This window comes from Marmota flaviventris, chromosome 13 (assembly GCF_047511675.1).
Source record: "Marmota flaviventris isolate mMarFla1 chromosome 13, mMarFla1.hap1, whole genome shotgun sequence".
Taxonomy (NCBI): Eukaryota; Metazoa; Chordata; class Mammalia; order Rodentia; family Sciuridae; genus Marmota; species Marmota flaviventris.
In genome coordinates, this window is record NC_092510.1 from 91614026 (window position 1) to 91640567 (window position 26542).

At 49.5% G+C, this 26542-nt stretch overlaps 1 protein-coding gene and 1 long non-coding RNA gene across 8 annotated transcripts in view; one reads left to right on the forward strand and one right to left on the reverse strand.

Annotated features, from left to right (window-relative positions):
* Positions 1 to 9287, reverse strand: part of Ggta1 (glycoprotein alpha-galactosyltransferase 1 (inactive)) — a 62327-nt gene extending 53040 nt beyond the window's left edge. For 2 of the 6 annotated variants that reach the window (XM_027944937.2, XM_027944928.2), the window contains exon 1: positions 9127 to 9282. The gene's annotated coding sequence lies outside the window, so the exon portion shown is untranslated. Of the gene's footprint in view, positions 1 to 7974; positions 8204 to 8835; positions 8940 to 9126 lie in introns of those variants that run through there. The other 4 variants (XM_027944941.2, XM_027944901.2, XM_027944921.3 and 1 more) reach the window with 4 other exon arrangements.
* Positions 9288 to 11948: 2661 nt separating this feature from the next.
* Positions 11949 to 21784, forward strand: LOC114100252 (uncharacterized). Of its 2 annotated transcripts, none has more exons than XR_003584032.2 (3): positions 11949 to 12206; positions 16925 to 17128; positions 20760 to 21784. It is a non-coding gene; the product is annotated as an uncharacterized lncRNA (long non-coding RNA). The 2 variants fall into 2 exon arrangements; XR_003584030.2 differs by lacking the exon at positions 11949 to 12206 and adding an exon at positions 12796 to 13294.
* The last annotated feature ends 4758 nt before the right edge of the window (positions 21785 to 26542 follow it).

The window sequence follows — 26542 nt, forward strand, 5'->3', positions numbered from 1 at the left end:
ATGTGTAAGAGGTGACTTCCTGTTATTTGTTTCTTTATTTTTGACAAACCAAATCCTGTTTTTATGAATCCTGGGGAGATGAAGATTTAGAGGAGCCTTGCTGAGAATCTCCTTGTAAGAAACGCCTATGGCCGCTCCTGAATTCCTCTAGGTTTTCATACATTGGATTTCTTTCCTTTGAGGACACGGCTATGGTCATAATAGTTGAATGAGGTCACTCAGCTGTTCTACAGCCAATAATGACAACAGCAGCTGCTACTTCATAGCGACATATGGCTCTAAAATCAATCCAACCCATTTCACACATGAGAACGCTGAGGTTCAGAAGTTCAGTGAATTGAGTGAGGTCAGGCTGCCCCTCTGTAAGTTCCCCTCAGGGCTCTGTGCCCCCCTCTTAGACCTGTCGAATTCTGAAGCACTATGAAGTCCCCATCTCTGGTGGCACTGATGGACTTGGTGGCTGCCCAATTGGTGTCAGGAACCTCCCCATCCACTACCAGGGAAAAACAAGATGGAGCTTCCCCTGTTCATCCATCTGCACCTGGAATGCAGGAGCAGGACCTAGGCCTTGACCAGTCAGCAGCTCCGCATCCCAAGGAGGTGGCAGGGAAGCTGACATGGAGACACGTTGTGTACAGCAGCCCTGGGGGCCGCTCCTCCACAGACCCTGCGGTGTGTATTGCCCAGCCTTTGTCGGTTCTGCTGGCCTGGTTTTCCAGGGAGCTGTGAAGGAAATCTTTCCCAGGGTGCCTCTTCTGTCTCTGGGAGCTACAGGCTCCTTCTGTTGCTTACAACCACAATGTCTGACAGCTCCACCTTCTCAGGAGCTACTAAATATTCTCAGTCCCAGTCACTGAGCCCTTCCCATGTGGAATTTACATGACGGCCACAGAATGAATTCCATTCAATTTGCATTAGAAATATCATTTCTCCCTTCCTTTACATGGCTCTGGCTGACATACGAGAACCGAGTTTGTTACACAAGATATCAATCTATAGACGGCCATCAGCAAACCCAAACCCTACTCCCGTTCTCAAGGACCCAAGTCCACCTTAAAAGGAACCCTGCCCCTCATTTTGGAAGAGTCCTGGCTTCCCCTCAGATGCCAGGGACAGCTGGCCTGCCACTTGAGGACTCGGGATGTCCCTGAGGCAGGAGGAAGGCAGGCAGCTGCTCTTCCCACATTGCCAACCCAGGCGTCACCACTCTGGGCAGCTGTTTGTCATCCTGGACTTGCTTCTTCCTCTATGTTCCTCTGTGCCCTCCAGTCACCGGGGCCCTCCCTCTGGGTTCTCGAGAACCAGAGGGACACCAGGATGGTTGTTTCTCACTGCCTCTTCCTTTGCCTGAAACACAATTCCCTCTGCACCCCCAATGTAAAGGTGATGTCCTCAGGGAAACCTGCTCTGGCCACCCCCCACAGAGGATCAGGCCCCTGTGACAACATTCTTCACCTCTCTCTATACAATTATGTCTTCACCACTGTCTCCCAAGCTGAATTCCAGCCTCCATACGGGCAGGGATTGTGTATCTCATTCACCACTACATCTCACTTCTTGCCCAGCACTTCGTAGGTGCTCAGTAAATCCTGGGTGACTATTAAGTGAAGGAAAGGACGGAAGGCAGCTCAGTGGATGTTGAACAAGCACAAGTCCCCATAACAGGTGCATCTCCTAAAGCCTTAGCTCCTGGTGCCCAAACTCCCAAGAGGAAGCTGAAAACTTGGGGTCCCTCTGGGGATAACAGCTGCTTCTTCCTTGTAGGTTTGGGTTTAAGCATCCATTTCCTGTGGGTTTGGACTTCCTTTTCGGGCCTTTTTTCCAACTGCAGAGAGAAGTTTGCTGGGTCTGTGCTTTGTGCCGTCTGGCTGACAGGGACACTGAGTGGCTACGACCACCTCACCTTCAGCCCAGAGCATCTCATCCCTAGGGAGAGCCCCACCCAGGGTGGTTAAAGCAAGACTCCCAAGGAGGGGAGCACCCAGGCTGAGATGGGTAAAAACTGGTCTCAGAGTCTGGCCTCTTACCCCAGCCTCTTCCACCTAGAGCTTTCTCTCTGGCTGACTTCTGTCTGAGCAGCACCAACCAGGAACCCTCTTCTGTGCCCCAGTGAAGGTCACTACAGCTGCCCCCAGCATCCCTCTACCTTCTGGGAGCCACCAAGGGCTCCAGCCACACTAGAGGCAAATCTGGCTTTCAGGCCTCAGTTCTACCTGTGTGGGGGGCGGGGGGAGGTGGGTGCTGGGGATCGACCCAGGGCCCTCCACCACTGAGCTACGTCTCAAGCCCTTTTTCTTTCTTATTTTGACACAGGGTCTTGCTAAGTTCCCCAGGCTGGCCCTGAACTTGTGATCCTCCAGCCTCCACCTCTCCAAGTCTCTGGGATTATAGGCACGTGTCACCTAGCCAGGCTTCTACCATTAATTCTTTGAGAGTCTTTGTCCAAGGCCTTAAAACTTGAAGCCTCAGTTTACTCATGTGTAAAATCAGGAAATAATGTCAGCTCTTCCAACTTCACAGGGCTTTTTTTGTGAGGCCCAGGTGAGATAAGTATGTGGTCTCTCACTTCTCAAATTGTCAAGCAGTGTAGAGAACTGTCATTATAATGATTCTGAAGTTAATTTTCTGTTTTCCCCACAGTCTTACTGTCATCCAACTAAGCTGACCTCTTCTGGGTCCTTCTTTCCACCCACCCTCTCTATACCACTCAGCTCTCTTGGCCACATTTCCCAGAAGCCCTCTCTCTGAGCTGGGCCTTGCTCCAAGTGGCAGTTCCATATCTTTTCCTGTCATTCACATCTGCCAACCACACACAGCTTCGTAAAAGAGCCACAGGAAGCACGTGCCTCCCACCCAGGTCCCTTGTGAATGCTGCTGAGGGGTTCCCCCGGGGCACAAAACTGTGAGGGTGAGGCACTGGCTCTCCACTCCCTGCTACCCATGCCTCTGCTTTATGAGACTCTGTTTGGCAATAAAAGTTAACATAGAGGTTGCTAAAGCCCTAGTCCAGGAAACTCCCATGGCCTGTCTGGACTGCATGTCCCTGGGTTCTGAGGCCTCTGCATTGCATTAGGACAAGCTGAGCAGATCAGCTCTTTGGCTGGAGATTAACACAATATAGTTTAACTTCCTCTTTTTTTTTTTTTTTTTTTTTCTTTCTTAACTGGAAGGATTTTCAGAAATAGTTCTGGGTTAAACATACTGACCTTTTGCCTGCAACCCATGAACTAAATCTACATAGCTCTTTGGCTTCCGAAGGGAACTCCACCGGCCTCCCTTTCAGGAGTGATGCTCCCATCAGCAGACTCAGGGCACAGGCAGAGGGGTGACACACCTTGCCCCAGGTCTGACAGTCATTAAAGATGCAGCTCAGGCGGCAGGTCCCCCAGGCCATACCTGACCACCAGAGTGTGTCAGGTACAGAGCTCTGTGCTCATGTGAGTAGTGTACTCTTTGAAGGGAAGAAAGAATGACATGTGGCAAAACTGTAGCTGGGGCTGTGTGTGGCAGGATGCCCAGGTGCTGGGGCATGGGGGGCAGGGGGAGGAGGGGATGCTTCATTCATGGGGTGGGCGCAGGCACAGGATGAAGGCATTGGCCTCCCAGAGAACGCGCTGATGAAGCTAGGTCTTCAAAGTGGGAATCTGTAGGTGGATTTGTGGAGGGTGCAGCGAGAACGCTTTAAGCAGGAGCCGCAGCATGGAGGAAAGGCTGCAGGCGTAAGCCAGGAGCGGGTTCCAGGAACGGCAGTAATTCCTGAGGCCAGAGAAGATGTTCTGAGGAGCGGGGAAACGAGGCCAGAAGTTCAGAGTGTAACTCGTGCAGGATCTTGGATGTCATGCAAAGGAATATGTGCTTTATCCTGAAGGCAGAGGGAGCCTTGGAAAGAGCAAAACACCCAGTGAACTGGTGCCTGGCAGGAAGACTTTGATGCAGTGTTGAAGTGTACTGGGAGAGACGGGCAGGAGACAACAGCCACCCTGGCTGAAGGGGGTGCATCTGAACTAAGTGGGAGCAGTGGGGCTGGACTTCGGAGGACTCTTTGGGGAGCTGGTAGAGATGAGCCACTACACCAGGCCAGAGATTTGGTGGTGGGGGTTGGGCGCTGTAGTTGGAATAAATTTCCTCCCAAGGCCCTTGTGAAAGCCTTGATCCCCAGCTTCTGGCACTGCTGGGAGTGGCAGAAGCTCTAGGAGGTGAAGCCTGCAGAAGTTAGGTCATTGGGGGTGTGCCTTTGGAGGGCATATTGGGACCCTGATTCTTTCTTTTCCTCTCTCCCTTTGCTTCTCAGCTGTTGTGAAGTGAACAGGCTTCCTCTGTCATGTGCTCCTGCCATGATGTACTCTGCCTCCACAGGTCCAAAGCTTCAGGTCCAAAACCACAGGACCAAGTGACCAGGGACTGAAACTGTGAGCCTAAACAAACCTTTCCTCTTTTTAGGTTGATCCTCTCAGTTATTTTGTCACAGTAATGGAAAGTAATGGGAGATGACACCTAGACAGAGAGATTCTATTCCCAAAGATATAGAGACTTGAGAGGACATTTTGAGCAATTGTCTCAGACAGTAGGCTGTGTGAAGGGGATGAAGTTGGAGAGCAAGAGTTAGGTGGACACCTGTATCATTGAGTTTTAATAGTAAACTCTTATGGGTGGTTTTGCTTTGGGGGGTTTTAATTACTTATGATCAGCCATTCTGAAAGCATTAAATTGAAAATTCCAGAAATAAGCAAGTCATAAGTTTTCAACTGTGTACTACTGAAATGTGCATGCTAGTACAAGAAGAAATCTACCGCCATCCCACTTTGTCCATCCCAGGATGTGAAGCATCCTTCATCCAGTATATCCCCCACTGTATATATGTCTGACTTTAGTTACTAAGTAGCTAGAGGAAAAAACATAGTGTCCATAGGGTTTGGTACTATCCAAGATTTCAGGCATCCACTGGGGGTCTTGGACTCTATCCCCCACAGATTAGGGATCACTAGTATATTAGCAAACACTTGGTCAATTGGATTATTGTTTCCAAATATTCATTCCCTGCCAATAGGCAAAGTATACATCTCTATCGAGTTGACTTTGGATCTGGTTATATGACTGACTATGACCAGTAGAAAGTGGGAAATGGCAGAATGGAAGCTTTAAGAGGTATCATATCATCTCTTTCTTATTCCAGCTTTCACCATAAAACAATATATACCAGACAGAAGCATCTCCCTCAGCTTGGGCTCCAGAATGAGAAGCCACTTGGAGCAAATTTTTGATCTCTCCGGCACCTAGAGCAAAGCCACAAAACCATGCCCTACAACTGTACTGCAGCTAATGCCTTGTGTGAATAATAAACAAACAGCTCAGAAACTAAGCTTGGGGTTGTTTGTTATGCACCATGATCGCATCAAAAGCTAAATGATACACGCTTATACATGAATGTAAATCCACACGTGCCATGACAAGGAGTTGTGAGCTGTGGGGAATCAACAAAGAATGTTCTCATTGGTGAGTCTTTGCATCTTACGCACAACCAGTTTCACAGAAGGAGACAATCCATTCTACTTCAAAGTCATCTCTCCCCATTGCCTCCTGCTCCTCCTAGCACCTGGTTTTATCCACCAGCCCTTCCCTCTCCTGGACTGAATCCTTCCCCTGAACCTATTCTTCACCAGTCTTTTCCATTTTAAAAATCCTTTCCTTTACCCTGTCTCCCTACAGCTCCCTACAGTTAAGTCTCTCTCCTGACCTTCTCAAATAAACTTCTTAAAAGAATTGACTGCACTGTCTCCATATCTTACCTTCTCACCTATCAGCCATCTAGCTTACTAGTGCTTCACCAAACCAGAACTGCTCCTAATCTCCTTATTGCCCAATCCAACTTCCAGGCTTTATTTGCCTAGACTGCTTTCCATCATTTGGCATGGAACTCAGTTCATTATCATCCCCCACCTTAATTGCTCAGCTTCTGAGCATGCATCAGTGACCCATGATAGAAAGCCACCGTGAGATAATGAATTCTTTCCTGGTCTTGTTGAGTTTACAGAGCCTTGCAACATACAAGAAGAAATACTCCAGGGGCAGTTAAACATGGATTGGGAGCCCAACATGTGAGGTGTGATGAATGCTGCAGAAGTCACATCTAAAACTATGAGCATTCCTCAACTTGCCCAGTTTGTAGAATATGTAAAGTACCAAGTCTGTAAATCCCCACTGATACACAGAGACCTCGCCGGAGCCCAGAAATCCCTATTCCTGTGGTCACCGTGCAACCACCACTTGGTTCCTTCTCTGCTAAATCATGGTGCACAGTGGCTCTCACACCACCATCTCATATTTCACCCCTGCTCATTCTGTCTTCTCCAAAAATTAAAATTTGATTGGAAAAACAGAAAGTAAAAATCACTAACCAGTTCATCAAAATAGCTAAAATCAAAAAGACCATCAACACCAAATACTGTCGAGAAAAACATTCCTAGTTGTCACATATTGCAGGTGTCCCAGCAACTCCACTCCCAGACTTGCACAAGAATGATCACATAATAGCGTCAAACTGGAAATAAGCAAGATATTCATTAGCAGAAGAGACAAACTGAGGTATATCCACACCTCGGAATACGATTCAGCATTAACAAAGTGCAGTTTGTTTCACATACAAAACATCACACCCAGTGATGTGATGTGAGACCTGAAAGAGTACATTCCAACAACAGGCAAAATTAATCAGTAAGAAAATCAGAAAATGGGGGCCTCACAGGGTAGAAGAAAAATTAACTGGAAATAGGAATTTTCTAGACTGACGCAGGTAAATATTTATGTCTCATTTGGGGCGGCTACACAGATGGAAACAACTTCAAAACTCATGGAACAAAACTCTTCAGATTGGTGGATTTTAGCATATGTAAATTATACTTTAGTTAAACATTTAAAAATAAGCAACTATAAACAATCACCAAAATAAAAAGAAAGCACAGGGCAGAAAACATTCATATTCAAACAAAATACTATTTCTGCTATAAATGCACCTGTATAAATGCCTAGTTAATACATTTCCCCGTTCAGCCATTGTCCCCCACCCCTACCCTGATCTGGATGACATCTGTCCCTTAGCCATTTTATAGTCATCCTGAGATATGCTGAAATGGAAGAACTCAAGCCTTAGAGCCAGGAGGAAATGTATTCAAATCCCATCTGCGATTTAATAGCGGAGGGGCCGCTAGTGGGTTACTCGCTCTCTGTTGAATCTTCATCTCCTCCACTATAAACCGGGTTAGTGGTGCCTAGCACACCCTGTTAGGCTGGGAAACCTGTGAGACCAACCCATATTTTAAAGTCCCACTAAAGGCCTGGAAGTACAGAGATTGCGAGTCATTTCTTCTCTCAGAAGGTTAGGAAGGCAGCCGAGGAGCCCTGGAGTTTAAATATAGGTGAGCTGGTGCCAAGAGCTGGGGGAAGCGGCTGCCAGAATCACCACGGCCAGGGAAGGCCACGGCTGGCCTAGGACTCCAGAGACAGGTTTCCCAGCAAGGTTCAACCACTGGAAGCCCTTCCCCTAATTGCTTTGCAGACCTTTGACCTCAGACCCTTGATCTCCTCATAAAATGACCAGAGAAGAAGGTATAAGGACACCTTCCCAAACACCCTCTGGAACTCACCAAAACAAAGAAGAGATAAAGGTGGACCTGAACTGGTTTTGTCAGAAATGAGAATGGGGGTGGGGTGGGGCAGAGCCCTGCCTTCTAGGTTCCCCTCCCCCACGCTGATGCTAGGCCTTCTGGGACACAATTTGAAATCTCCTGGAGCAGGAAATCCCTAGGGAGTCTTTCAGCTCTGCCTTATTCAGCCATTGAACATCTGTTACCTGTAACAGAGATAACTTAGACCTGCATCCTGCCCCATCTGGTAAGAGAGGCAAGATACTTCCCCCCAGAAGGTAGAAAAAGTGCTTAGTGTAGCCAGAAAAGCAGAGAAGTTAATCACGTCCTTTACCTCAGTCCCATTCAGGTCCTGGCCTCTGGCAATACACTTTGCATTTGCTTCCTGGGAACAAGGTCTCCAGCATAATCTATTTCTCAGTGGAGGAACCTGCGGGTCTGCCTGGGAAATCGTCTGCCTGCAAAAGCAGCAAGGCCAGGCCTCCACCCAGCATCTCCTGCCTCCTGAGACACACCTATTCCCAGGTACAATGAAGGAGGCAGCCAGGCCTGCTCAGGAGCCAGAAGGAGTGGGCGCAAACAGCAAGCAAAGCCACAAAGCCTGGGTCTCAGTTCCTTCCTGGGGGGAGGAGCAGCACTGACACCCTCTGCCCCGCCCCCACCCGCCAGAGGGAAAATCGGGGAATCTCAAGTTGCTCTGCTTTCTCTCTCTGCGCGCTAACATTTTCCCCCCTTTACTGTTTCTTGGATGCTTTTCAAGAGTTTGTGCAATCATTCTATTTAGCTGTTTTCCTGCCATTTCCAAACGCGGGGTGGTGTCCTTCTTGAGTGGGAAAGAGGTAGTTTGAAAAGTTGAAGGGACCCTTTGCCTCCCTTCACCCCCACCCCCTGCAGCAAGCACTTTGGCTGCCCAAGTTATAGTGTCCGAAACTTTCCTCAGGCTGGGTTTGGGTTTGGCCCTTGGCTCTGCGAAACCCTGCTCTCCGGGTTGAGGCACCGCTCATTTTACGCCCACCCCAGCTCCCCTTTCCCAGAGGTACCCCCTTCCCATCGTGTCTCGGGCAAGAACCAGTCTCTGTCCTGCCGGGACAGACACCTCCTGCCTTTCAGGACTTCATGGGAGGGTCATAACCTGTGCTCCCCGCGAGCTCCCTCTCGTGCCATCCCTACCCTACGAACGCCAGGAGGGGCAGACCTGGGTCCGCAGTCTTGCAGGCGGTAATCTCCAAGGCTGGACAGAGGCAGAGACAGGCACAGTCTGGCGACAGACCGGATCAGATCTGGGCACCAGAGCAACCACCAGAACAAAAGCTAGGGCCAGAGGCAGGGCAGGCACCGGGCAGGGCTGGAGCAGCGGCCCGCCCCGCTCCCCCACCCCGCCACCTCCGCCACCCACGCGCGGAACCCGGAGCCTGGCCACTCAGCGCCAGGCTCCCCACGCGCGGCTCTCAGCTTCGGGGCTGGACCGGCGCCCCGGGGGACCCACCTGATCCTCTGAACCTGAGCGCCAGGGCCCGCGCGCGGCCGCGGGCGCTCGGGGCAGGAACGCGCCCTCGGCGGGTGGTCCCGGCGGCGCCCTCCGCTGACCGAAATGTCGCCGCGCCGCCTGGGCCGGAGGCGGCCGGGCGTGCCAGGGCGGGGTGCGCGCCCGCCCTCCCGCGTGGGCCCGTGGCGGGCCGGCGCCTCCTCCTGGCCGCGGGCAGCAGGCAGCAGGCTGCGGGCAGGGGCGCGAGGAGCCGGCGTGCGCTGGACAGCGAGCGCGCTCCCGTCCCGCCGGCCCCCGCCGGTCGTGCCAAGCCAGTCCCCGCCCCGGACACCCGCAGCTAGGAGGCCGGCCGCCCGGGCGCGCGAGGGCGAGGGCGTGTGTGTCGCCTGCTGGGGAGGGGGTGGTGTTTGTTTCATTTTCACTCAGGCAGAAAAAAGCCTGAAACCAGCAAAAAAGAAAATAAAGTCCCCGGTGAGGGTTGCTGAACCTCTTCTGCCTTTGCAGGCCCGCACGTGGTGATGATGGTGGCGGCCGAGAAGGGACCGGGCGGAGTGCGAGGGGGGCCGTTGAGGGGTGATCATCGGAGGGTGGGGTGGGATCTGTCACCCTGTACTGCGGGGAGGGGCTGGGGGCCCTGGAGCACAGCCAAATGCTGGGGAAACTGACAGCCTGGGAGGTCGGGTCCACCGTGTGCTTCCCAGGGAAGGAAAAGGGCAGATAAAGACAGCAACAGGCTGGGAGGGCTGCTCTGGTGCCTCAGCTGGGGATGGGGTGGGGAGTCCCCCGAGTCCTGAGCTCCGGAAGTGAGCGGCTGGTCATCGGGCACTTAGCGCAGGGCCTGCCTCTGTTCATCCACAGACTCCATGGTCTTTGAGCCCAGAGTTCCTCAAACAGCCTCAGGGATTCTCTTCTAGAATTATTTAGAAGACAAGCAAAGAAATTTCTACTTCAGAGTTTGTGTTTCGTGGTTCACTTCCAGTGAATTGATGGAGGCACTTCAGGCTGCCTTCATTTAACTTGTCCCATACTGCTGAGGACAGTGGCCACCCTTGAGCTCATATAGATTTACTTTACTGGTAGAAAACTCAAAATTTTCTTTGCCAGGATTATTTGCCATTGAACATCATTTTCATAGGCTAAGAAATTAGCTTCTTAAATAATTGAATGTGTTGGAACTGTAACTTGACCCAGTGTGAATGGCACAGAGCATGGGATGACATATAATGTCAGTTGTCTCAGGAACAGAGGCCTGGTTGAGAGACAGGACACACAGAGCCAGGACAGGACAGGTGATGTCACGGAACTTCAGAGAATGGAGTTTCCTGGTGGGCCCACAGAGTACAGTGGTGGGAGAATCTAACCACCAGCCCCACATAGCCTCTCAGGAATGAGGAGCTCACGCTGCCAGCACAATGGGCCCTTTGCTAGAGGATAAATTGCGCCATTATTGTCTTTTGTGAACATACTTGCAATAGTTCATTAGCAGTGAGTGCCACAGTAAACACAGTGAGTGACGTGAGGCTAAGTGCATTATTTCCCACTTTCCATTACTGCATTTGAGAGAGCATTGTTCAAATTGCTGAACCCATCTAATTGGATTATAAACATAAAAAAAAATAAGAGTATGAGAGTAGCTCAAATGATAGTCCATTGTAATCAAAATCAAAAGAAGACACAGAAAATATGACAGCTCCCCAAATCACTCTACTCCTGTTAAAGCCAATGTCAGAAGCTTACTTGGTCTCTTAATATGGTGATGATTTGAATTTTTTTAATTGGCTTGTGGTTCTGTTTGTATTTGCTTTGAAGACTTGTGTTGGTTTTATGTCGGTTGATAGAACCATGAGCATAAGAAAGTCAAGTTAAATTTTAGATTTATATCTACTTTAGTAAAAATTAAAAATAATGTGAGTCAATACTGGTCAGTTTTTGTTGTTGTTGTTGTTGTTGTTTTCATTTTTTGAGAGGAACCATATAGTTCTCAAAGTCAAACTAGCAATTCTACTGACCAAATGTCTGATCTGGAAAATACCACAAAGATTATCCGTGTTGGGTTTGGGGTCAGGAGCTCTGGCTTGAAGGTCTTTGATGAGTCACTCCGCCTCTCCAAGACTCCTTCGCCTCATATGAAAATTTGGAGTAAGATGTCTAGTTTGTGGGAGAAATTAAATAAAAATGAGATGGTTTCAAGGAACAGACTTTGTAGCCTCCCAGCATCACACAGCTGAGAGCCTGAGACATTCCTGGAGAAGAGTGCGCCAGGCAAAGGCTTTTGTAGCCCTGACCACTTAATAGACATGGCTCTAGGACCTTTACATCAAGACTGGTTTACTCCCTGGCCCAAGCTATAAGGTGGACACTAATCACATCACATCCCCTTTCCCAGGGGAAAAAGGAGAGACACAGGAAGTTTTTACTTTGCCATCTCTAGGCATGGCAAACACCCTAGGGCCCGAAGACTGTCCTCTTACTTCCTTTATTTTTTTATTTATTTATTTTTTTTTGAGAGAGAGAGAGAATTTTTTAATATTTTTATTTTTTAGTTTTTGGTGGACACAACATCTTTATTTTATTTGTATGTGGTGCTGAGGATGGAACCCAGGGCCCCAGCGCATGCCAGGCGAGCGCGCTACCGCTTGAGCCACATCCCCAGCCCCCTTTATTCTTTCAACAGATATTTAGTGGTTCCCTGTATCTGTCAGCATGGAGGTCACAGGGCCATAGCTCAGGAGGAACTTGCAGCCTCCCAAGAGGCAGATAGCAAACCAGGAACCACCCAACTCATTGATTCAGGACAGTGACACCTGGGGCTCAGAGGGGGATCCAGGCTACAGAGATCTCTCCAGAAACAGATAACTGAGACCTGAGGAGGGAGTTGGCCAGAGGGACATGGGGGACAATTAACCCCAGCAGAATGGTGTGTGGAAGTCTCAGGCTGGGAAGAAAATGATTTATGAGTTTTCTGGGAAGTTTCAACATTACAAAGATGGAAATTCTCCTCAAGCCACTGAAAACACAAACCAAAGCCCAGTCGAATTTTTGTGAAGTTTGATGAGCTGCTCCTCAAATTCAGATCAAAGGTAAAGGCCCTGAGTTAAATAAGACAGAGGTGGGGGGAGGGCAGTTGCTTGACCAGTTATCAAGATGCACCATGCAGCTATAACGGTTTAGGCAGCACACCCAAGGGGAGGATGTTCCAAGGCACCCAGAGGATGCCTCACTTAATTTTTTGACTTTACAGTGGTGCAAAAGTACGTCTGTACAATCTTTCTGTTTTTCGCTTTCAGTGTAATTCAGGAAATTACAGAGGTATGTAATACTTTATGATAAAATAGGCTGTTGCATGATTTTGCCCAGCTACTGGCTAATGTAAGTGTTCTGAGCACATTTAGGGTACGCTAGGCTAAGTTCTTGTGCTTCACAAACAAAGTGTATTAAATGCATTTTCAACCTACATGGGACATACTCCCAATAAGTCCAGAAGCGTCTAATATAGAGTACTATGGTTTTTTCCTGTCCCTATGAAGCTCTGCTGTGATAAACTTATAACTTAGGTCCAATAAGAGTTTCACAACAACTATTACAGCATGTTATAATAAAAATTATTTAAAACTTGTGAATCGTTTATTTCTGGAATTTTCCATTTAATATTTTCAGTCCATAGTTGACCCTGGGTAATTAAAACCCCAGAAACTACAGTGTTAATACTAGGATGGATAATTACACCAATGGATCAGGATCAGAAGCCTTGAAAGAGAGACTCACACATGTGTGGAGGCTGGGTCTGCTACAGAGGTGGAACTGCAGATCTGTGAGGGGAAGAACAGATTGTGCAAAATGTGTTGTTAGCCACTAAGACTGTTGGAAGCTGGCGTGCAAACAAAACATTCGTACAGAAATGTTCGCGGCATAGCCACTCACAACAGCCAAAGAGTGGAATCAGCCCATGTCCGTCAACAGTGCACTGGATAAACCGAATGTGTCCTGTCCTTGCCCTGGAATATTACACAGCTTCAGAAGGAATGGAGTGCTGCGACCTAGTGCAACAGGGGCGAACTTTGAAAACAAGGTGCTGCGTGAAGGAAGCCAGACTCAGAACACCATGTATTGTATACCTTCATTTATCTGAAATGTCCAAAATAGGTGAATTCATAGAGACAGGAAGCAGGTAAGTGGTTGCTGGGGCTTGGGGTTGGGGAGGGGCAGAGCCTCCCTAATGGGAACTAGGTTTCCTTTTGAGTTGATGGCTAAGATGGCTAAGGCTCTGAAACTAGATAGTGGTAACAGTTACACAATGTTCTAAATGCTGCTGACTTAGGCACTTGAAAATGATTTAACCAAGGTAGGTTGCGGCTCTGCACGTTTGTAATCCCAACTACTTGGGAGCCTGAGGCAGAAGGGCCGCAAGCTTGAGGCCAGCCTGGGTGGCTTAGAAAGATCCAAGTCTCAAAATAAAATAGAAAGGGCTGGGAATGTAACTCAGTGGTAGAAGAGTCCTCAGTTCAATTCACGGTACCTCAAAAATAAATAAATAAAATGACTTACCATTTAAAATATGATTTTACGTTATATGAATTATACCACAATTTTAAAAAGTGTTAGCTATCCATACAAAAAATTTAAAAATAAGATCCCTTACACACACACACACACACACACACACCCTCCCTCTCCCCTACCGCCTGCCTCCATGTACTGTGTGGCTAAAAAGACCAGAAAGGAGGAAATCGAAAGGTTTTAGAAGAAAATAATCTTAGCGCTTCAGAATAGATAAGCATTTATTTAAATGTGCACACACACACACACACACACACACATGAGCACTGCCTGTGAAAAAATATAGATCAAATTTTCTACGTTAAAATGCTGAGCAAATTAAGAACCAGATTCAGAGATCAAGAGAGAGATTCGCAACCTCAGTAGCCAGCCGATGATTGGCACGACATAAAGAACTCCAGCCCACCATCAGGGAAAGACAGTCTTCCTCCATTTTCCCATCAGACTAAAGTTCTGGATGACGTGTCACCTGGTCAGGCACTCTGTCACAATGCAACAGACACGACATTTTGGTTAGCAGCACACCCACAAGTCAGTGGCCCCATCTCAGCCTGGGGCCGCACCCCCAGGACACACTCCCAGGCACGCAGAGAAACGAAATAACCAGGTGCTGCTGATGGGGGGCAGATGCCTGAGAGAAGGCAGAGCATGCCGGGAGATTCCTAACGCTCCAGCCGGGCCTGGATGGCGGGCTGCTTGAGGGCAGGGTCACCTTGGGCTCATTCTTTTGACCTGTGACTTGGTAAACATCTTGTCCACTCCTACAGGGTGTCCTCTTCCCGGGGCACTTGGCCTCCGGCCTCCACCTCTCGGCCTGCCTTCCTCTCTATCAAAGTGCTTTGCCACCTCAGCTTCTCCATGTCAGGAGCACTGAGGTGAGGTGGCCTCTGGCAGCAGGGTTTGGAATGCACAGCCAGAAGGTTCTTGGCAGGGAAAACTGCCTCCTAGGGACCTCGGCAAGAACTGTCCAGAAGCGTGGGCAGAATCAATATCCCTGAAGTTCGATGGGACCTTCTCACAGAAACACTGAATGAAGAGCATCCCCAACTTTCCTAGAACCAGAAAAACACACAGCCCTGGGCCCCCAGAGATGGCTCGTCCGGCCTCATTTACAGATGAGGAAATGAGATCCAGATGGAGGAGTGACTTCTCAAAACCACAGACAAGGAATTTGCAGAGCCAGGATTCTTTCCTAAGGTGCTCACTTACCCAGAGGCAGGTGGGGAGACACCCAGGTGCACAGGGGAGGGACCTTTCAAGAAGCTACCAGAGGGTGGAGATAGCCAGGAAAGGCACAGGTGAGGTGAGACCAGGCTCTGGGAGGAAGTGGGTGAGCAGAGCTTTGGGGAGAGGACTCCAGGCAGAGAGGACTCCCTGGGGCCTGGTGCAAGGAAAGCAGCTCCAGGAGGTGCTGGGGAGCTGCATGGCCAGCCAGGGGGACACAGTCCAGGGGTCACCACAGACAGGCTTAAGGAGAAGACCGGGGGTGCACATTTTATTCCATCATTAGGGAGGAGGCTCTAGAAGATTCCCCAAGAAGGGAGGGTAAGCTGCGTACAGTGGTGCACACTTGTGATCCCAGCGATCGAGAGGCCGAGGCAGGAGGATTGCAAGTTCAAGGCCAGCCTTACCAACTTAGACCCTGTGTCACAACAAAATAAAACAAAACAAAATTTAAAAGGGCTGGGGATGTAGCTCCGTGATAGAGCTTCCCAGGGTTCAACCAGAAGAGGAAGGAGGTGGGGATTAAGTTGGAAGGGAAGTCTCCTGCCCTGGCCAAGCAAGAGTCACTGCTGGGAAGTTAAGTTATAGGGAAGGAAAGAAAGAAGGGAGTAGAGGAGAGAGAGAGAGACTAAAATAAAGAGCGGATGGACAGGGGTCCGGAGGAAAGAGGGAAGAAAGAGAAAGCAAGAAGGCAAGCAAGAGAGGCTTTCTGGCTGCGGACTGGCCACAAAACCATAGCTTTTCTTCTGGTTTGACCATAAATAAGATGAGCTGTCCATCAACATCCCTGTCCCTCGTTGACTCCCCCAAAGAAAGTGCTGCTAAAACCATTATTTCCAGGGGAGGGAATGTTCTCTCTCTTTACCTAGTTGTGTACTTGGAAGTCTTCCGTTTTCTAAGGTTATTAAATTCCACCGCTGGCATTTACATATCTAATTTTAAAAGGCAGAAACAAGGAGAGAGCCAAGTATTTTTATACCCTTGGGTTCATTTTTTAAAAACTGTCTGTGTTCCGGGGCCAAAGAATTCGACCAGTTGAAAAAAAAAATTTACCTGCGTAACCAAAATTTATAAACTCACATTCCATCAGTTTTAAAAGTCTCCTCTTCCCAAGTCTTACAAGTAAGGTCATAGAAGTAATTAATTCACTTGAGTGAGAGGAAACTTTTGCAGTAAACCATTTTATATTTTATATTTCTGAATTATTTCTCCATGACAATGTCTTACCTGTTTTTAAAATTAAGTACATAAACAATATGTGAAAGCACAAATATAAAAAGTTAATGTACTGGATCTTCTCAAGATTTTGAAGAGTGTCTTCTTTAGAAATAAAAGGTGAATCTAGTAGGACGAGCCTGGGATCAGTCTGGGTTCTAATTCCATCACCACAATTCCATAGGCTGTGCAACTTTCAGAGGAAGAAACCTCTCTGGGCCTCAAAACTCTTATCTCTACAATTGGAATAATCATCTTCCTTCCCCAGGGATTTATAAAGATTAAAAAAAAATGACACAATGTATGTGTATGTTCTTGCAAAAGGGACTCTAAATACAACAAGGCACCAAAAAAATGTGAGCTCCTCTTATTCGTTATCTAAACAGATTTTTAAAAAACGTTCTTTAGCCACCAAACCCTGCAGGAACGGGGTTCCCCATCCTGCTGTTCTCTCTTTGCCAACGTAACCTCTCACGCAGGTCTCAGCTCAGATACCACCCCGCTGTCTGGTGGTCCCCTTCTACCACTCTTCCCTACTCCAGGAATTCTAGCCACAGGCTCCTTGGCGTCATCTCTCCAACAGGTCAAGCCCAGCCACACCTGACCCTTGCGCCTGCCACTCCTTCGCCTGGGACCCCCTACCCCCTCATCCCTGGGCTTTCCCGCTCCCTGTGTTCAGGTCCCTGCAGAAGCCACATTACAGCACTTGGCCTCCTCTGCCACCCCTATAAGTGACTTGCCACCCCGTCACACTCCCTGTCCCCGTAACACACCCTGCTTTCTCCTTCCCCATGGCACTTAGGGTCACGACATTCTGCTTAGATGGATGTGGCTGGGAGGAGCTCCTCAGGAGGGCAGCGATTCCTCAGCTCCTGGCTCTCAACATGTCTTAGTGAAGGTGATGGTTGGATCACACGCCACCCGCTCCCCGTGCAGCCAGGCCTGGGGCAATCTCCTATTATGCACCTTGGAGCATCCGTGAACAAATGAGTGAATGAAGGAAAAGGTAAGGCCTTCCTGTGACAATGAGGATGACAGACAGAAAGACAAACCCCTGGGCCCTGGGTGAGATTTCCAGCCACAGAATAACCACCTGTGAAGCAGCCCACCTATGGACGTGCCTAAGTCATTTTGAAACAGGGCTTTGATTCCTTGAAGCTGTCGAGCTCCTAATAGACACCTTTGATCTGGTCAGAAACATGGCCCCTGTCTGGCCGCCTTGGACCTGAGTTCCGGTGGCTGATGCTGTTTGCCCGGCCCTGGGCTCTGCTTCCTTCGTGACAAGCTCCCATTATCCAAGCACTCACTTGGAGCTGGCTCCTGGTAATTCACCTCTGAGGTTAGCCAGTTTCTGAAGGGCCCTCAGGTCACTGCCATAATAGAAGTCGCTGAATACCACTCCTCCCACACTCCGGCTCTTACTTTTGTTTTCAAAAGCCTGACTCTGCCAAAGGCAATTATGCCAGGAGATGACAGGCTGTTACTTTGGAGCCAGGGTGAAGAAGTGGGAAGGGGTGGAGAAGAGGCCATCTTATTTGTGGTCCTGGGGATTAAACCCAGAGCCTCCCACAGGGTAGGCAGGTGTTCTAACCCTGAGCCACATCCCTGGTCCTTTTAATTTTATTTGGAGGGAGGGTCTTACTGAATGTTGAGGTTGGCCTCAAATAAACTTGCAATCTTCCTGCCTTAGCCTCCTGAGTTAACTGGGATTACAGGTGTGTGCCACCATGCCAGGCCAATCTCACTTATCTTTGACAACAGGATGACGAAAAGTCAGAAAGTTCTTCAGGTGGGCTAGCCAAACCAGTGGGATCTAAGCTGGCCACCAGACTGACCACCAGACAACCTCTGACTTCATAGAGTTCCATCTGCATGGTAAATGACACACTCTGGTGCCATGACAGTTGCCAATTGCCATTTGAGGACCAGAAAGAATCATAAAAGGAGCATAAAAGGGGGTGCCTGAAATCCCCAAATCTCTGCCCATTCCCAGAAAATATATGAACGTTCCTCTCCTTTATTAACTAATCCCTCCCCCTTTTCTTTTTCTTTTTTTGGTACCGAGGATTATACTCAGGGGCACTTGGCCACTGAGCCACATCCCCAGCCCTATTTTGTATTTTATTTAGGGACAGGATCTCACTGACTTGCTTAGCACCTCGCTTTTGCTGAGGCTGGCTTTGAACTCACAATCCTCCTGCCTCAGCCTCCTGGGCCACCTGGGATTATAGGCGTGTGCCACTATGCCGGGCTCCCCCTCATTTCTTTTTCCATATATCTATGACCTCCTGACCCCCCCAAGGATGGAGAAGTTGATTTGTGAGTTTATCCCCCCACACACTTTCCTGTTCTTGCCCCCGAACAAACCTTCCTTTATTGTTCAGTGAGCACTTGGTCTTGTTATTAGTTCCATAATTTCAGGAGGGATAAAGGACCCAGTTTGGGATTAAAAAATAATTGGTATCAGAGGTACCCCATCTCAGCCCAGCAACCACTGCCCCGACTTTATCCAATAACAGCTGAGAGTTCCCATCAGCCTTAGGGAAAGTCGGGTGATGTGCCTGGGTGGCAGAGGACGGAGCCACCACAGGCATGAATCTCCCCCGTTTTACAGGTAGACATGGGGCCTTGGCAGGGGGAAGCCCAGGTCCCACGGCTCCTGAATGGCATGGCTGGAACTCAAAGCCAGGGCTCTGCAACACCGATGAATCCTCACGACAGACAACAATGTCAGGAGGTCACTGTTATTGTCTTCGTTTTATCCCCATAAGGAAGCGGAGGCTCAGGTCAACGTGCCCTGGGTGTGTGCACTCCTGACCGTGAGGGTTGGGACTTGAACTGAGCTCTGTCTGACTCGAAAGTGACCCATTACGTTAGGTTCATCTGTTTGGGTCTTTTTTCCTCTTCGGCACAGTCAATGTGATCTCCTACTGTGTGCTGGGCTCCTTCCTCACGTCGGGTTTCCCTTTCGTGTTCAAATGGAGGAAAATCAAGTTTCTTGCTCCTGAGAGCAAACTCATACCCACCTCAGGACCCGCCCTGAGAGCAGGGTGGAATTCTTCTCATCTTACGGAACAGGAAACTTAAAGACTCAGAGGAGTGATTACCAAACAGTAGCCCTAAGTGCCAGTGCAGGCTTCGCTCAGGTCGGGAGGATCCCAGAGCCACACAAGGGCGAAAGCTTCAAGCTGCCACCAGGAAGCAGGTGGTAGCTGGCCTCATGCCAGACCCCTCAAGTCTGGGGCAGGTGTGTTGGAGACTCCTCTCTGGGTGGTCACAGGAGCCGTGGTGGTCTGGGCCCCGGCTGGGGCTACTTTTCATCTGAACACACTCCCTGATAGCCACCAGCCCTGCTGGTTAGGTGAGGGTGCAGGCCTGGGAAAAGTGGATGCCAACATATTTGGGATGATGTTGGTGACCTTAGTAGATCACCTCTGCTCTCCCCGATTTGATGAGTCATATGCCATGTAATGACATTTTGGTCAACAAAGGACAGAATGTGTGCTGGTGGCCATCCACCCAGCCTGGGCTCGCAGTAGGCTATGCCATTGAGTTTGGGGCAAGTGCACTCTGTCAGTCCTCCCTATGACACTCCCAGAAAGTAGCACCTATAACCATTTACGCGGCGAACACACTTACCACCACCCCTCAGAGGGTCTGTCCATCCCAGGCAGCTCTGACTCATTGCAAGCCCTTCCTTAGTCTCATACGTTCTTAGTAACTCAATTAAATATTTCTGGAAGTACAATCGGGAGGCCTCTGTTAAAACTACAAGTGCTCATGGTCTTTGTCTCCACCCCTCCACTTGAACTGCTCTGTCCTGTAGCTCCATCCATGCACGTGGACATATCTACAAGGATGCTCATTGCTTCCGTGCTTGAAATATCTGGACACAACCTCAAGGTCAGTCAGGAAGGGACCAGTCAAACAGGTGTTGCCACATCTATTTAATAGAATATAATGCATTCAGTGAATGAGGACAATTTACATGACTGAGGGGAAAAGCCCTCTGTGATGTACTATTAAGTGAAAAGAGGGAAGATACCCAGGAAGAGGCAGAGAGTCTCATTTTTAAAGTAGATTCCTAGAGAAAAGCAGAAAATAATTGGTAGGGAAACAGTTTCACTTTAACCATTTCTCTACGTGTTAGCAGGTACTTCTTAAATGGTATTTATTGAAAACAAAACAAAAAGCTCTGGCTCCAGCTGGGTGCAGTGGCCCACACCTGTGATCCTAGCATCTTGGGAGGCTGAGTCAGGAGGGTCGTGAGTTCAAAGCCAGCCTCGGCAAAAGCGAGGCACTAAGGAACTCAGTGGGACCCTGTCTCTAAATAAAATACAAAATAGGGCTGAGGATGTGGCTCAGGGGTTGAGTGTGTCTCAATTATTGTGTGTTTTTGGTATCAATCCCTGATACCAAAAACAAACAAATAAACTCTGTCTCCATTGATCCTGTCTTTTCATCTCTGGGGCTGTGGTAAAGCCCCAGGCCTGGAGCCCCAGTTGGTTTTCTGCTTTGTAACGTTGTTGTTAGGATGTCCCTGAGCAGAGACCCTGTGCCCAGGTCTGTGTCCCGCATGGGGCAACCCCATGGCTCCCCACGTTCTGTGCCTTCTATCTCTCCATCTACGTCCCCAGGTTTACACCTGGCTCCTAGAGGTCATCTCATTTCCAGAGCAGAAGTCGCTGCAGTCCTGAGAACCCCGGAGCTGTCAGTGGAAGCCCCCGCAGAGATGCTCCCACCCCGCCTGTCTCTCCCAGCTGGGCTCTTTGGGAAATACGCTGTTCCTCCGAGAAGCTCAGTGTCTTTACTTGTAAAGCAAGGAATCCTGCCTCTCAGGATTCAATGGCTGGGACACATGACAGTATGGGACTCCTGTGATGATATGTCAGGGCACTGAGGCATGAGCCGCAAGAGGTGGAATGTCAGGAACTGTAATGGGCACCCGGGGAGGTACAGGGCGGGGTGGGGGGTGCACTTTTGGACCATCTCATTTCACAGCTGTGGGCCACAGCCATCTTCTCCAACCCAAGAATCCAGCCCGTCTCTCTTTGCAAAGGAAGGTGTGGGGCGGAGATGATCTCTATTTCGAATGCTTGGCGCATGGCTAGTTTCCCTCCATCCTGCTCACGGTGCATGCTGGGGTCCTGGACAAAACTGAATTGTTGCCTTAATCATGGATCATTTCTGGAGATGTCATTGTTTTTATCTGCCTTGCAGTTGACTATGACTGTGGCTCCTTTCCTTTGTAAATCGAGTGCAATTCATGTAAGATATTTATTGAGTGTCAACTAAGTGCCAAACTGTTCACAAGCCGTTCATGGGTTGCATGTGGGTCACTGCGCATGGAAGCCTTGTGGATAGAGACATCTGGTGTCTGGGAATAACCAGTGGACATTTCCTCTGGCCAATTGTCCAGGGACAATGTGAATCTCTTTCCCGCCCTGCTGTGGCCCGCACTGCACCTGACATAGGTGTGACCTGCCAAGAAGTCAATCAGCCTGCTGACTGTAAGACTTCAGGAAGCAAGACTCTGCCCTTGAAACCTTATCTCTGCCTTTGAGGTACCCTTTAAATAAACCACTGTAGCCATTTTCCCTTTGTCTAGCTCCAGAACCCATGTGGACTAGATCTATTAGGAGCTTCACATTATGTAAACATATTCCTGAGTATCTGTGTTTTGTTACTTATTAATTATCCGAGTTTGTAAGTTTTAGGATGGCTTGGATTACTGGGTAGAAAGAAGGACCCCTTATTGAGACGCTGGCCATCATTTCCCTCCCCTGAAACCAGACCCAAGACCTGTGATATAAGTTCAATCTGCATGATGACAGCATTTTGACCCTTTTCTGTAGACCCTTGGCCCTGTCTCTTTTCAGGGACAGGAGGGGGACAGCTGAGTGCCCACCTTTGTTTCTACAAGCTTGACAAATGACATTTATGTCAGGTGCTGACTGACTACTCAGCCCAACCACATGAGCCTTAGCAAGACTCCTTCTGCCCTGTTCCTGGCTGGAGTCCCAGCTCTCCTGAGAAGATGCTCCACCATCATCTTGCTTTGTAGACCAAGTCCCCTTCCATGGGCCCCAGATGTCCCATTTGTACAAAGACCCAGTGGGGGGGGGAGAGTCTCTGCTGGCCCATGGGCATCTCTGTCAGCACAGTGCTCTCTGGGTTTAGCAGAATATTCTACTTATGTGACAGTGACCAAGTGACTTCACCTTCCTGTGCCTCAGTTGCCTTCTTGGCAAAATGAGTGTGATAATTTACTAGAGTTGAGAACAACCTTATAGTGCCTGGAGTGAAGTAGGCACTATATGTGAGGCGCTTATCCTCATTTTCACCATCATCATCATCACCACCTTTATTATCACCGCCACCATTATCACAACCATCATCATCACCACTACCACCATCATTATCCAAACCATCATTACCACCACCATCAGCAACGACAGCAGCAGCATGACCACAACAGTCATTATTACCATATCATCATCACTACCACCACCGTCATCACCATCACCATTATTAGCATCACCACCACCATCACCACCATAATCTCAGTCAGCACCACCACCATCATCACCATCACCATTATCACCACTACCATAACCACCATACCACCATCATCATAGTCATTGCCCATCATCATCACTACCACCAGCATCATTATAATCATGACCACCATCATAATCACCACCATCATCAACACCCTCATTACAGTCATGACCACCATCACCACCACAACCATCGTTACCACCATCCTCATCATCTAACCCCGTTAGGTTGCTGGTGGATGATGCTGGTGTGGGAAAATCTGCCCAGAACAGGACAGCTTGACACCTGGGTACAAGCCCTTGCTTAAGCCAGTTCCTGCCTCTTCCCCAACCTTAATAATCCTCATTCCAAACATGGAGGGATCTGTCCTGATGGTGGTGCAAGGGATGTATCTCGTGGTCAGAGACTAGACCCTTCTCTGGGTACAGATGGAACCTCTGGCTCTGTGGATTTCCAAACATATTCTTTAAATGTTGGACTCCAGGTCAGATTTCACTCTTTTCTTCCATGAGGTCATGTCCTCAGTTAAAGGCAGTCTGGTTGATCTGAATCAAAAAAGAAGGTTCAAAACAAGGTAGGGCAAGAGAGAAATCTGGACCCACAAGGTTCTCAGGTTGAATTTCTTACCGATGTAGCCCAACTTTGTAACCACCCATCCCCCGAGGTAGACAGGAGACACACTGGGGGAAGGAAAGGAGGGGAGGGGAGGACAGAGCAGGGAGGAGGAGGAAGGCGAGGCCAGAGCAGGAAAGGCAGAGAGGATGTGGAGAAGGTAAAGGGAAGAGGTCCCTACGGTTTGCCTCTCTTACTAGAGAAGCATTGTCTCTGGTTACTGAGAAATCAGATAAGTGTGTACCTTCAGGACACTCTTCCCTACCCACTTGTCATCTGTGTTTGTATATATCTGAGTGCTTGTGACTGTGTGGGCTTGAGTATGCATCTTCCTGTGTGGGGGCGTGTTGAATGTGTCCCTGTGTACTGTGTTTCCCACATTCGTGGACGGTGGCTGGCTAGATGCTCCATCAATGTTTGGTAACCCCGTGAATGTGTGCAGGAGTGTAGGTGTGTACTTGTGGGAATTTGCATATTGATGCACATACGTGGCTGTGTGCATTTCTGTGTGTTCACCTGGATGTGCCTGTCTGTGCTCTGTGGCGGGTGGTGTGTGGTCTGTGTGTCCCTGGGTATGTGTCCCGGTTCAGCAGGCCAGCTGGTGCATTTAGAATGTGAGTGCGGGTCTCCTGTGTGCCCTGAATGGCTGAGTGAGGGAGCAGGCCCTTGGGTGATGACAGGTGTGGCCGTGTGCATGTGTGTGCATGCATGTGTGCTAGGTGGGGGGTGCCTGAGCATGTGCAGGGAGCTGGTGGTCTTGGGTTGGTTTTCCCTGCCCTGAGTCAGCAACTGCGTGTGGTTTATCTAGATGGTCAGTTCCCACTTCACTACGTGGGAGGAGTAAGGGTTTCTGGCAGCCTTTACTGGTTCTCACCCACTGTGGTTATTTCTGTTTCCTTTGTGGGAACGAAAGGGCACATGTTTGCAGGAGCTGGTCTGTGTTTCCTTACTCTGGGCCTGGAGGCAAAGACCACGACTCTGGTTCCAAGGAGGGAGTCCCTGTTGTGTCCCCTCTTACTGCACTCCTAGTTCTCCTGGTGTGCAGTGGGGAAGGGTCCCTGCCCCAGGCAGGTGAGCTGCAGAACCTGCAGGAGGAATGGATGGGGCAAGAGACAAGGAGGCACCACCTGAGTCTAGGTACTGCTTCCACCCTGGGGTGACTACTAGGCTTTGGACAAGTTGCTAAGTGAATGAGACTCTTGATACCAAGGTTTCAGTGAGCATGACCCATATCCTTGAAGGCATGTAACAGGTGCTGCCAGGGCCCTCTCCTGCAGTCCTCTCTGCCTGGGCCCCTGTTGCCAGACTCTAGGAGATCTGGCTTCCAAGGTCACAGCTGCCCCGTTCTTTAGGGAATTGTTCTGGGCTGACTGGAAGTTGCTTTGCCTTGGAGGTCAAGTCTGCCCCAGGACGCTGAGTACCTCTCATCTCAAGATGGAATTCACACTTTAGAGAGCTCACCGTGATGTCGGGATGGCTAACAGCAACCAAGATCCCAGCCTTCCCTAGAAGGTCTTTCCCTGCCCCTGCCCTGCATCCTCGGCCCCCCCCCCCACCCCGATCAGGAGAGCACGCCCTCCCTCCAGGGAACCCCAGAGTCAACAGCAAGCACTTCCCTGGCCTTGTCTCATCTCATACACCCAGAACCCCAGGAGCTTGCTATGAGTCAGCTGTTATCATTCCATTTCATGATGAGAAATGGAGGTCAGAGGAGGATTAAATGAACTAATGGAGAAGAAAGTGCTTAGAATGCATTGAGAAGCCCAAGAACTGGGCCTGGCAGGCCACAAATAGCCCATCAGCAATTTCCTATGTTCCCCAGCCCTCCGGGTTCTTGAGATTGAAGGGAAACCTGAAGCTCATCTGGCACACCCACCAATGCCAGTCTCCCCTCTAGACACCGCCCACTTCAGGCAAGTGTTCAGTCTGTATTTTAACGCTTCTCGGGGATGGGAGCCTCACTCTCTTCAAAGAAGCATCTTCTACTTGTAGGCAGCTTAACTCTGCCTTTCATTCATTCATTCAGCAAGTGTTTTTTAAGCACCTACCATGTGCCAGCCCTTATACAAAGCTCAGAGGGTGCAGGGCTGGTGAAGAGAGAGGACCAATGAGAAACAGGCACAGAAATAAAAATGTGACCTTGAGTCAAGTTGAAGGAGGGGGACAGGTGCCTGGAGGGCTTCTGATGCCGAAAATCTAGCCTCACTTAAGGAGGTCAGGAGGCTTTGCTGAGGACCTGATGGCTGAGCTGGTATCTGAGGATGAGTGGGAAGTAATGAGGGGGTGAGAGAAGGAAAACTGTCCAAGAGAGCAGGAATGGCAGGTGCCAAGGGCTGTGGCAGGCAGACACAGAGAGTGACCTGAATGTAGCACTTAAGGAACCAGAGAGAGGGCTCAGAGCACGGGCTGGAGGGGGATGGCTGGGAAGAGGGCATGTCCCAAACCAGCTACCATCTGAGAGCAGCAGAGGCCCTCCTCCTCCCAGATCCTCAGGGCCTCGTCTTCCAATTGTTCTCATGACAAAATGACCACTCTGCCGGTTCTCAGCATTCCCGTTCCCACCAGGATTCCTGTGCAGGCTCTAGCAGGTCCCCTCTGCACACTGCTCACCCCAGGTGACTCAGAACGCAGGCATCTGAGGATCTCAGACACACCTAGAAGTGACTGCTGCCACCACAAGCTGTATCAGTAATAAGTATCAACAGCATGAAGGTGACGAGGTGGCACCAGGAACAGAAAGGCAAGTTTCTGGGAGTCAGAAGAACCCCTGGGGTTCTCCTCTGGGGCCCCCTCACTGTCTCCCTGGGTCCCCCCACACCCCCGGCCACACACGTGCATTTCAGGCCTGAGTGGAAACACACGGCCGTGGGGCGCTCTGGGGTTCTGGTTTGTCTGAGCAGGAGGAGGAAGGGGAGGGTGTAGCTCTGGAGGCAGAGGAAGAAGAAGGCCCCTTGGAAACAGATGGGTCTGTAGAGCGCTGACCAGGAAACCTCCGCCTCAGCTCCCCTCACCCTGCCTTTTCCCCAGTCCCCACTTCCTCTCCTGGGCCCCTGAGCTCCCAGCATGCCTTGCAGCAAACCCTGCTGAATAATGAGGTTTTGGACTGATGACTAAGGGTGTTTTAACATAGGTGATTGTAAGTTCTATTTCAAACATTTTATATGTGCACACACCTCTAGATGCCCACCCAGAGACACCAGCTGTGTGCATATTCAAATGTGCCACAAACACACAGGCATGCACGCAT